This window comes from Ostrinia nubilalis, chromosome 17, assembly GCF_963855985.1.
Source record: "Ostrinia nubilalis chromosome 17, ilOstNubi1.1, whole genome shotgun sequence".
In the NCBI taxonomy this organism is placed as follows: domain Eukaryota; kingdom Metazoa; phylum Arthropoda; class Insecta; order Lepidoptera; family Crambidae; genus Ostrinia; species Ostrinia nubilalis.
This window is the reverse complement of record NC_087104.1, coordinates 7,048,052-7,061,071: the sequence shown is the minus strand read 5'-3', so window position 1 is coordinate 7,061,071 and position 13,020 is coordinate 7,048,052.

Sequence of the window (13,020 nt, the reverse complement as noted above, 5' to 3'; positions counted from 1 at the left end):
AGACACACAGTGGTAGGGTTAAAGTAAGGGATATGTATAAGTGTTTTAAATTCGTAATGACCACATCGAAATCTATACTATAAATACCAATTTTCATCCGGAAAACTTTCCAGGTAAAGCCATTATTTTGTTCAAATGACTGGACTATTTTCTAAAAATGGAATATTTCCGATTATTTCGTTGGGCAAACCTAATCATTATTATTAATGGCTTGGTAGAGGCACCTCTTGAATTTAGGTGTACTTATCAAGAATCTCATATTTGGAAACATGAAATATGTGTACCATATTAATATGATAGGATAGGATAAAAATATTATACCAGCACTGTGACTAAACTAATTTATTGAAGATGCATAACAACATGCAACAACTTTGTATTCTTACCTGTATCTACTTTGACAGCCCTAACAAATAGAGACGAGAGCACGGGTCGTCGCCCGGCGAAGAGCAGCCGATGCAAAAAGAAAACAATGTGACAACTTAAGATGTCCACCAATCGACTCCCGCGCACCGAGTGTTACATTACAATAACAATAGCTCGCTGCCTTCCAAACTCGACGTTATTACCATCACAATAAGAGCCATTCGAGATAAGAGGCCTTAAGCACGTTCCATGTTGGTTTAGTTAATTAAATTACGTTACGTACGAGACACAATTGTGTGTAAATAGAGGCTCTCGAGTCTGAGATTTAGTCGAGTGCGTTTATTATGGCCATGAAAATATACTCGACGATATTTTACTAAGCATTTAAATAAACTTCCCAGTCTAGTTTATGCTAACATGAGTTCATAAAAGACGTGGGTACACAGCAGGATAATACTTAAACATATCTAGTCATTTTGTAAACAAGTTGTTATGCTAAAAATTACACATCCACATTTTACATTTCATAATCTTTATTTAAGTTGTTGAGCGCGTGACTTAACATCAGTAACAAGCGTTACGACTGGAATAACAATTAATAACAGCGTCTGCAATCCTACTCAATCAATAACTGTAATCATTTTACAAGTAGGCCTAGTCAAATTAGATTCACCAGTTCATGTTCGACAAAGCTTGACTCTATCAATCACAGTTCCCTCATCAGTCAAACAAAAACCTACGCCTAAATAAGTCGTGTCCTATTCATCATCCCATGTCGACGCGTGGCGGTTCCACAACCACCTCTTACTCCATCTAATGGATGCCGCATGTCGAAGATAAAATCTAAGGTCAATATTCAAGGGAACTTGTGCTCCGAACGTGACAAAACAGATAATGCCATATGAAGACTTTGGCACCGCGGCTTTACTCACGATTTGTAAACAACGTGACCAAACTTCTAGGTTCTACAAAAGTGCGCCCATTGACACGGGAATTCATGCACCAGAGCATAGCTTTTCTATTGACATTTCGAAAATATGGGCATTATTTTACTATGAGGAAATTCCAAACCATTCATTTTCATAAATTCGAACACCTTTTCAGAGGCAGGCACTGCAGCAAGCTTAACAGCTTATAGGTATGCACTTCACGCTTTTGCTCTATGCTATCTACAACCGTCTTTTAAACCATCGGTTTCGTTCAAGATGTGACATTGTTTTTTCTGATTGATAAATACCATCCTACATGTGAACCAAGGAAGTATTAGTTGGTAAAATGTAAATGGGTTGCACCATCTTACTTAACTTTAACAAATGTCAAAAATGTGTCAAACTTCATACAAAAAATACCGGCTATCGTCAAAGTTATGGCCAAAATTAGGTGGTGCAACTCTGCCTTAAAATTTTACATGCTGGCGGTTTTGCAATTTGATTCACAGACAAAAATTTACCTTTAATACTTTTATAAGAAATAAATTTAGCTCCAGGCAATATCTCTCTAATTCTAAGGAGAAAAAAAACAGCCATTTGAGCCGCATCGCGACACATTTCCACATTCGACGTCAACGGTTAGCGGGTAGGTGTGAAAAGCCAGTAATTGCAGCACACACAGACCAGCCGCTCGGACACGTTACGAAAAGCACATAACTGGGAACTATGACGAAATGTTACACTTCTCGGAGAGCGCATGCGCGAGAAAACTATTATGTCTCATGATGAGTTGACATAACGTTTCTTGGACCAGATAACGTGTATTTTTATACCATTTTCTGGTTTGGTATGGCAACATTTATTACAACCAAAAGACAAGAAACAAGAACTTTTTCCGCATCAGGACGTCCACTGCTGGACAAAGGCCTGCCCCAAGAATTTTCACAACCACCGGTCTTGCCCACATCCAGGCACTAACAGGCACATTATAACATGATTTCTACCAAATCTATTTTTTATTTCTTGTGATTCTATGCTTTAAAATGTTCATGTCCGAATAGTTTTGAATGTTTACAATTTAACATTAAAGTTAAATAGGTATGTAGAGCAGTAACAGTCTCTACCCCTACATTCTCAGTCATTTCCTAACCGATTATGGAGTTTCGGCTTCCTTTACCCGCTACTAACACCATGACAAATACAGCCCTAGCTGCATAGCCTGCACTTTAAGTGAAGAATAAATTTGCTACAAGTAAACCTCGTTCATTTCTCACCCTTATAACGTGGGGATAAGGTGTATTTTACCACTGGTTAAAAACCTGCGCCTGCGCTAAGCAAGAGGGTAAACACTGGACTTATTATTGCGTGTCGTTAAGCGCCAATAGGTTACGCAAACAGCTACCGAATGCTCTGTTAGGGAAGCCGGGTAGCATTCCAGGGAATGACAACCTTATTTAAAAAGGGTTTAGAGATTCCGTGAGGAATCCCTCTTTTTAAAATAAAATGTTATTACATCACATGTAAAAAAAATAAAAAATATGTATAGAGCTAGTTACTCTACCTACCTTTGCTGATACATGTCAATAAAGTTATTTCTATTTACCTAAGTTAAAATACAAACAAATCAGTAATAATAAGCAATTAATGGGGCAATATTATCGCTTCAAAGCTAATCAAAAAATCTCTACTTAATTGAGTGACTTTCATTTAGTTAGAACTGCCTTGAGGCAAGCATGTGTGGACTCCACGTCGCGTCAACTTTGTAGAATACAAACGATCGAATTAATACCTACCTTCACTTTCTAAAATTGTCTACACATCACCTGCCCTTCAGCTTGATACGATAATAATAAAGTTTAATAAGCAATTACACGAAAGCTGGCAGTAACGTATGCGGTGAAAACTTGATTATTCATTAAATTATCCGAGCTAGTAAGTAGATAACAAAATTGCGAACTTTATTAGCATTTAATTCTTTTGCATGTTGAGAATAGTTAGGTAACTATAATAATTACGAATAATAAATTAGGTATTTATAGGCAATTTGTAGCTAACTTTCTTTCTCTAAGACACGACAGCTCAAAACTGTATGGTATAAATGTATATAGATACTTAAAACCAATCCCAGGACAGAATCTGACTGATAAAATCGAGTTCTAAACGTTGTTTTCTAATATGGGATTAATTTCTTACAGCACCGGGGGATTTTCGGAAAATAACCAAGCAGGTGTACGCCTACATAAAGATTTACCATGTAATTTGGTATGCTCGTACATAATTAAACACGATATTTGCTGTTACTAATTGCAAATCGTTGACTTAGTGATAACAGATAACGCGGCTATCTCCAACGGTGTTATCAGAACCTTAACCCACTTTCACGTAGCAATACCTCGTAATCACGCTTAATTATCAAGTAATGTCGCCTCTTAAGAGTACCTATCTATAATATTGTTAACTCTACAATAATGCAGCAAGAAAACATAGTCACCACAAATTCCACTCCTCAAAATCAAATTTAAATTCAAATTATTGATTTGTAATGTAGATTGCAGAGCCTTTTCAGGGCACTGGTATACGTCAGCTTATCGTACCACCACTTCGGGACAACATATCGACTGTTGCTGAGAAGAAGTAACGAGAGAGACAGTCAGTAGCGGCGTTAGGGGGGGGCGGTGGTGGTGGCGGTCTGCCCCGGGTGCCAAGCATCAGGGGGTGACCATCCTGGGCTGCCCTGGCCCAACTTATGGACTTATGAGGGGGGAGGGGGGTGTCCGCCCCGGGTGCCAACCCATGCGACGCCGCCACTGGAGACAGTCTTAGAGATCTCAATATGATGAATACGAAAGCAAATATCTGGATACCATAAATGTTTGCATGCGTAATCAAAGTATGATAAATTAATTATAATTATAAATTGTAATATTTAATTCACAAAAAATGTGAACTGGTGAGTAAATCCGTTGGTATTTGAGTTCAATTAGCTATAACACCATCGTAAAATGGCGCAAGGATCTCGTAAACAACGCGAACTTGATATTTATACATAGTAATGAGGTTATCACCGCAGTTGTTTTTCTCGCTTCATTACATCATATGAATGAGCCCTGTATGGTTGTCACCTGTAATGTAAGTAATTATAACTATTTACTATTTTTAAACTGACGCTAAATTAAATCTTAGGCCCGTTTTCTGTAACGATCCTTTTTTTTTTTCGGGGAAAAAATAACAATAACAATATCCGGTGCTTTTTGTATGGAGTTTGACACATTTTTGACGTTTGTAAAAGGTAAAGTAAGATGGTGCTACTCAGCCTAAAAATATGAAATTAAACTTGTGTTTCAGTCATATGTTGAAAATTAATTTAATGAGAGGCTTAAAGTCATGCTTCAGTCCAGCTTTACTAAGTTCTCACAGGTCTCATACGAAGAGTTATTTAGTTCTTTTACTTCTGCATTATACTAGTGTCTAGTTTAGTAAATATACCTTACTCAAAGTTATTATTTCATTCGAGATGCACATGCTTATTTCGATTAATGAGATATGCGTTAATTTTCTTGGTAGGCTAAATAATATTGCATTATGTTTCAATTAAAATTCTGAAGGTGTACAATCCTCAGCCCTACAGTTCCAAGAATAGGACAAGATAAACACTTCAGGCACAACTGTCCCTGGATCAGTGTGCTCATACATCTTCGGGGAACGTAGCGCCTCGCACCCATATATGTAATTACAGCGTTATTCATTATCATAACCAGACTTCAGTCCACAGCTGGACATAGATCGTATCTGTTCGCGTCCAATTCCTACCACGCAAGTAGTGTATGCCGTCGCTCTATCTTCTTGTATGTTTACGCCTTCCATATTTTAAAATTCGTAACCTCCACGAAGATATGACCACGGGACTATTCCCACCTCTCGTTCCCACCGCTGCAACTCCTGTGTAGCCAGGATCTACAGCTTGTCGCCAATAAAAACCCAACCAGTGAAGGTCAAATTTGTCCCGGGGGAAAGTCAAACGGTTAAACTGTCACGAAGATATGACCAGCTATTTGCTGCTGAAACTTGCTAAACCTTCGTCCATATAGAGTACTTTTATTATAAACTTCAAAGTAAGCTGGTATTACCACAACCTAGTACTACACGTGCTGCTCTTCAACAGATTGTCAGAGCCTACTGGAAGTATTTTATGCAGTGTTGTGCCTGAACGTATCTTTCATAGAACTACTGCATCGTAACGCGACACTTGCAATTGCATCTTTGCCGTTTCTCATGGTGATAAAAGTTAAATGCTGAAGCAGCGTGTAGAAGTTCTAGTAAGGTAACGGTACCTCACAATTACGTATCTTCTTACCTACCCTTAATTAGACTAAATCCTAGAACTCTTGTAAACAGGTTTCACCATTGTCACTAGGTAGTTATGGTTCTAATAGAGTCAGACTTTACATCAATTAATACCATAAACATTTTAATCCATTTGGCGGTAGAGATAAGCAAAAGGGAAGTGGTTTTAGATATTACTCGAATATGGTTTATCGCATGCTGTACAAAATCCGCTATTACTCAATGTTATATCACGTTAGCAAAAACAATTTATCATCCAGTTGCTCTCAACAAGCTCTTGAATAATACTCATCATCATCTCGCTCTAGTGAAAACTAGAGATTATACTGTCAAAATAGTTCTGTGTCTGAAAATGAGATCGGTCAATGTTTGTTCGTCATGGCATTCGATATGCTTGCACAGGTGTACCGCGCGAGACACGAGGCCTTAAGATGGCAATGTAGGCTTAGCGTAGTACTTAATTATTTTAAATCGATTCATAGGTATTGTCCTTGTTACAGAAATTATTACCAATTTGGAAATCTCCAGAGGAACTTCTCCAGGGGAATCGGGTTTTGTTCAATACCACGATTGTCCGCTAATGCTTTTAAAGACATCTCGCATTGGGCGACAGTATGGATTCGAAACTTTAGACATTTATGGGTAGTCTTGCGAATTTTTCCTACGCAAGATGAATATAAGATACCTCTACGACAGTCAACTGACTGTATTATTTAGATATTTATTTAACACATCCTTGTGAACATAATTTTCTGTCATTAAAAAAACCGCGCACTTAACTAACAACAAAGTGCTTCAATTTTGAAGCACCTTATTATGCGGGTACCCTTAAGAGTCTCTACGAAACTTTCACACGACTATCAAACTACCGAGCTTTTATAATAAATTGTATGACTCTACTATAAATTCTTAAAAACCAGAATATAACTAGATTTTTAATTACTTATTTCCGTATACGGCAGGTGGTGTCTCTAGATTGGATTCAACAGAAACAGGCGATTGAAATCAGTTCTAAAGTCAGTTAACTGCCTTCTAAAAAACCTTACAATAACGTAAAAAAAATTGAAAACCATTAATACGAGTAAGTAATGAGTCTGAATAACGTTTTTAATTATAAATCCTATTGCAGCTAATCACTCTGATTAAATCTAATCACTTCAGTGTTAGGTAATAGGCGATTGAAGTAGACTCTTAATTAGGCACGACTAAGAGGGTTTATGAGTTATTACAAGTACTCATTATTCGCTCAATATGATGCCAACTAATAGAGGCAGAAATCGAAATGTTTCAATGTTCTACTCGAAATACTGAAAGCAGGATCAAGATTTATTTCAGTCGTAAAAGCGCTAACTTTAAAGGGCCGTTTAAAAAACAAAACCCTTTGTGTATTGTACAAAGGGATTAAAAGAGACATCTTCTTCTTATCTCTTACCGAAACAACAAAAGGGTAACAACTGGCAGTAGCCGACACAAAAACTAAGACGAAAAGGCCGCAGGTAGCTACGAGCCATGTAATTGTGTATTAGTGCACTCTATCGAAAGACATTAGACGGTATTTAGAAACTCTTGACAATGGCTACAATATTCTAGAGGTACTTCAAAAGCAACAAAAAATGAGTTACCAACCTTCAGGGTGAACTTACTCAAAAATCTCGCTAAATGTTATAATCAGAACTCCGCCCAGAAAATACCGTGCATAAAAACAGGATTCAAACATTGTTGCAGGTTTCGTAACTTAATCTAGCAAGCTAGACTAACGCAACTTAATATTATGTGGAACAGCCGCTTGGCTGCATTGTATCACGAATCACATTTACCAGAAAACCAATAACGCTATGCAGCCAGATAGAATTCAAACCACAAAAGCATTCACGAACATTCAGACTCAGGATAATAAATCACCAAAAAGGTTAAGTTTGAAAGACAAATTTTGGACATATGGTGTGCAGCTGTAAGGTCGGCGGTGCATCGACTAATTTATTACGACTTGACAGCATTTTTTACCAACGCCCAAGAGATGACTTTATTAACATTTATGGAGAAACGATTTCTGAAAATTTCTCAAGGCGAAGCGTGACTGTAACCAAAACAAGTTACGAATATGACGATCGATATAGCGCTGGGCCCGATAAATCAAGTAATCGCAATAATCGATAATTCTCTTGGCACCGAACCGCCTTGCACCAATATAGATATAGGAATAACTTGATGCAGTTTTATAAATAGCACCAGACATTCGAATGCATTTCGATGAAGACCAGGGGAAACATAAAATAGCATTCTGATGACGGTTATATCGTTGTTTAAACTATGTTAACATTTCCTGCCTCTAAGCTATGTTTGATAACGTAACACTGCGCTATTCTATAAATCTCCCGCATTATTTACTTAATTTTAAGTGACATTATGACACTATCAAATCAAGAACCAAAACAAACAGAGTGTTGATGAGAAAAGTGCGTTTAATCCTGATAGTGTACGTCAGTAACTTAATACTGTTGAAGACAACTCATCCACATAATTAAGTGTGTAAACATAGATTAGAGACGTCGGATGCAGCTGAGCTTATCCGATTTCTTCAAACGACGCGTGTAAATACAGAATGCAGTTGGATACTTGCAATTCGTTGCCCTCGCTCGAGAAAAACGTTAACATTTGCATGCAATCTAAATAAACCGTCCTTTGAAATAAGTTGCAGGGGAAACAAACAAAGAAGAATCCTTGCGTAAAGTTAAAAAGGAAACGTGAATGGTTACTGAAAAAATACATTTGTAATGATCAGAACTCTCAAGTTTAAACACATCTAAAGGAGACGTGTGCCGCAATTCGAAATCATTATCTATTGTGTAAAAAATAGTTGTTAAATAGAGCTAACTTGACAGCCTTCAGCTATTGTCGGCTTCTGAACAGGATTAGCATAATTTTCCGCTCGCATCTAACTACCAGCATTTCTGAAGCTAAGACGTCTCGCTCATTAAATAAGACAACCTTATGTTTAGTTTAGTTAGGTAGATCATTTTATTGTAGTTATACTACTGCGCTTAAATTTGTAGGTAGAGTTATTAATTTTTTATCCTTGAATCGATTACCTACTTAACGAATACCTATATTCGTTTAACGTCCGCAGACTGTATCCATGTTCCACTATTCCACAATTGGTGACAGCGATTTTCAAGGGCCAAAGTAGGTATTGAAAATTTTGAGCCAGAATAAAGTTATATGACAATGATTAAAACTTATGTTTTCAGACTTCATCGCGTATAAATAGTTGAAATGTTTCTCTTACGGATCATCCTCTTTATTGCGAACAGCAATCAAATATTGATTATTTTTGGCTCAGAAACTCAATGAATTCAATTCTTAAAGCCGTTTTCTGGAAGTTCGAGTAGGATATATCTAGAATAACAGCATTATTATGGGCAACGTAGCGCCATAAATCTCCGATTGGTTTATGTTCGGGCCGTCTAGCCTGTCCCGAAACAATTGATTTTATTTTCGTCGAAGAACCGTAATGCCATGCTAATGCTTTCGGAGACGGCCCGGAATTTTGGACGGTTTTGACCACAGGTATTAACAATTTACGTCACACTCGTCCTAGAACCCAGCCATTTAAAATTCCAAGCCTGTCCAGTTGAAGCCGTATGGGTTAGAAGATGGTGCCTCATTAGTATAATTGACAACTTACAAAACTTAAGCCAAGTGCTTAAAACAGTGATTAAGAACTTCTAGTAGCTCATGTAAATTGTTGTTGTTTCAAGGAATTCCGGCATCTTTCAGAGGAAGTTTTACATAAATATTAATAAGCGTCGCAAAACAAATGAGTAAGAATACGATTTGCTTCATAAAAGGAAATGTCCGAGATCTTGGACAAATCATTATCAGCAACAGACATCCTGTTTTCAAGCATGGTCCTGTTTGGAATGAGCTTGCTGTCGCCGTATATTATTCTTGGACGATATATTTACGTCAAACAGTTAATAGCCAATCTCATTAGTTCAGGCCACGTCGCTGGTACTGCTAAGGACGCGGGAAACGCGAGGACGCCGAAGGCAATCGAGCCATTTCTATGCAATACCACGACTATGCAAATACAAGCATTCTGTCTAATGAAAACGTTGAGGCTACTTATTGGCAAGTTGTATGTCGCGGGCGCATTGAAACATTAAAGAAAATTGATGTTCAATCATCGGTGTTGCAGTGAGACTTTTTATGGCAGTGTGGGAAGTGTGACTTTTAGTATCTAGGATATGTCTCAAGGACTCTACCAAATCTAATGTATTTGTTTATTTCTATTTTTCTTTGATTTTCTTCTTTGTTTATCTGTTACCTTTCTTTGATTGAAACTGTGATTTTGTAAAGTTTAAACATTTTACTTTATGCGTTTCTAAAATTTTGGCTTTAAGAAATCCTGATTTATTTAATTCGAAGGAAATAATGTTAGTTTTAGTCAATGTTACTGATAAAGGGATATAATTTCGTGGGTACTTTACTTGGTGCTAACTTCATTTGGACATCTGCTATTTGCTTCCAGTTGGGGTAAAAGTACACAAAACCAAAGAAATCTTCACCAGTCAACTATAAAAGATAAATCAAGTGAGAAAATAAGTCCTGAATCCTGAAATAAACTTTTCAAGTGCACTCGTACACATTTCATTGTCGTCGCGGAATGCAATCACTCCAAAACTATTATTAGAAAGGGTACAATAAAGTTAAAATAAGATAAATGCACGTACAAATCTTGCTCGCCGCTCCCGCCGTAGTCACATGGCTCGCATTCGTTGGAAAGTTTAGAACTCCTGTTTTTGTTAACCTCGACGATCCTGCACTGAATTTCACTGAACAAACAAGTCACAATAACATCACTGTCCCGCCGGTTAACTTTACAAGTCCAGTTTCAGTTAAAAACCCGTTTGTTTCGGGTTTGTGTTTTGTTTATGTTTGGGGGCGAAGCACCGAGCGACGTGCTCACGAGTCGCGCGCGCGCTTCGGATTGAGTCAATTTGAGTCGTGTTTTGTTGAACGCCCGCGCCCGCTACATGACAGCTTCATTTCACATCCCCACTCTGCCTGGCCCTTTGGATTACGTAGCGCATGGAATAGACTTGTTGCGTTTTTATTTTATTTTATTAGACTACCAACCGGTCCAAACTGTCTTCGCTTCGGCGGACGTTATTCGGATGAAGATGAATGATTAATGCAGTTGTGGGTAATTCGGTGGGTTGGGACGTTAAGCCACAAATCGCTTGGGAGTTTGAGTGTAATCCAATTAAGAATAACAAGTTAATATAATGACTTGAATGTTGAATATTTATTTATGCTTATGTAGAGACTCGTATAAACATGTGATGGGATGGTGAAGTACTTAAAGTACCTGCACATGTTGGTTGGTAGAGAAGACGCTACCAAAAAAAAAAACGCATGAGCTGAATGTCCTAAATCTGCCACTAAACCTAAGTAATGTTTTTTCGTTGTAATGGTTAGGTACTTAGGTACTTACTTACTACCTACTTACTCTCCTTAATTAATGTAGAGTCATCAAAAGCTTCCTAAGGTCTCAAAGCTCTTTAAAGTCTTTGGAACTCAAAATTTGGGTAGGATTAAGAAATTGTTGTTGTAGGTAGATCTATTCTAGATTCTTTTATAAGGTAAGTTACCCAACTCTAGAAATAACATTATGAACTCAACATGTACTAGATAAAGGTTACTTGAAATAAACTACGACCGGCAAGACTCAGAAATTATTTTGAAAAACAAACACACAATACAGCTTTATTATTATTACAGTGCACGGGCACGCAATGTGTAGTGTAGCCAGTTCTCGAGAAAGTCATTATTAAAGACCTTCGCCGACCGTTTTTGTACGCAGTGCGGCTTGTATAAAAAAAGGTTTATTTTAAAATTGCGTTGATTGAGATGTTACGGCTCGGGAGCTCGATATTGCTTTTTTTTCAGCCAGTTCCTGTCGGCCTCTATCGACCTTCTTATCGAAATGTTTTAAAAAAATGTTTGAAGAAGGATTGTAACCGGTACAATACAATTTTATTTATGTAGGTATATTGACTATGTTGTGTGATGATGATTAATTTAATTAAAGAATATGCGAACATTATTTTATAGGTAGGCCTACGTTTAAAACTGACTGAAATACTTATGTAGAGCTCGCTTAGCGGAAAAATAAAACCTCATGTTTGGCAGTTTGCAACATCACTCACTACCAAGTTCTTTCAAGAAGTCCGCGTGCAAGTATAGGAATAAGTAAGATTATTGATAAATTATGTCATAATGTGGTTATGACTCATAACCACTACAATTTTTACCAAATATTACTTAAGCACGCACACGCACGGCACACCGCACGAATACTTATGTAGAGCTCTGCATAAAACTCTAAAGAATTTTGAAGCGGAATCTATATTAGAACCAAAGTTAAGTACCTACCTACTTATCTTATCCTTAATTTTGTAGGTTTTTAACTAATGGCAATTGACAACCAAACCTCCTCTTTAGGAGGTTCATTTCTGCCAATATCGAGTGGTTTCTTGATTAATTTGTACAATAGAACATGGGTGCTTTAGTTCTATTGCTTTTCGTGGAGACGAGATATGTATGCCCGTAAGTAAGCATGTTTCAAGACGCTATATCGGGGCTATATCGCTTAAATTCGAAGTGTTTCTAGGTTTTTATATATTTATCACTTAACTGCACTTTAAAACCCAAAATAACACTAGATTTGTACTCTAAAGTCTATAAAATAATAAATGAAAATCTTTAAAACAGATCGAACATGCTTGCCGTTCAACTACCCTCCCTTCACGGAATCAGTGGTGTAGGTATATACTGTGTACTTAGTGCCTGGTAATTTTAAATAGCAAAGTGTTTCTGTCACTTACGAAATATTATAATACAAAGGAGAATTCCAGATCCTTTATGGTAAGTTATTAAATTAAAGAGCCACTTTTATAAAAACGGTTTATCGGAAAAATCCATCGCACTGTCGCACATTATTTTGTGAATAGGAACGTATTTAATAAAAAAATGACATTGACAGTTAAGTTGACACCTTGTGTCAGAAAGGAGAAAAAAAAACAAGGCTTCGTTTGTTTGTGTTGTTCAGTGTTGTTGTTGGACTTCTCACTTTTTCTTTTGTTTTTGTTTGCTGACTGAACTTATCTTTTAAGTTAGGCTTGCTTTGTTTTCTGTAAATTGCTATTAAAGGTTGTACATGTAGATTTGAACAGTAAGTAAGCAGATATGGCTTTCCCGCGAAAATATTTGTTAAAAGATCTACTTCATCAACCAACACCCATCGAAGTGTGGCTCCAAGGAACTATAGAACAGACCGTTGGGAAGGATATCTTGATTATCTCGGACTGTTCCGGCA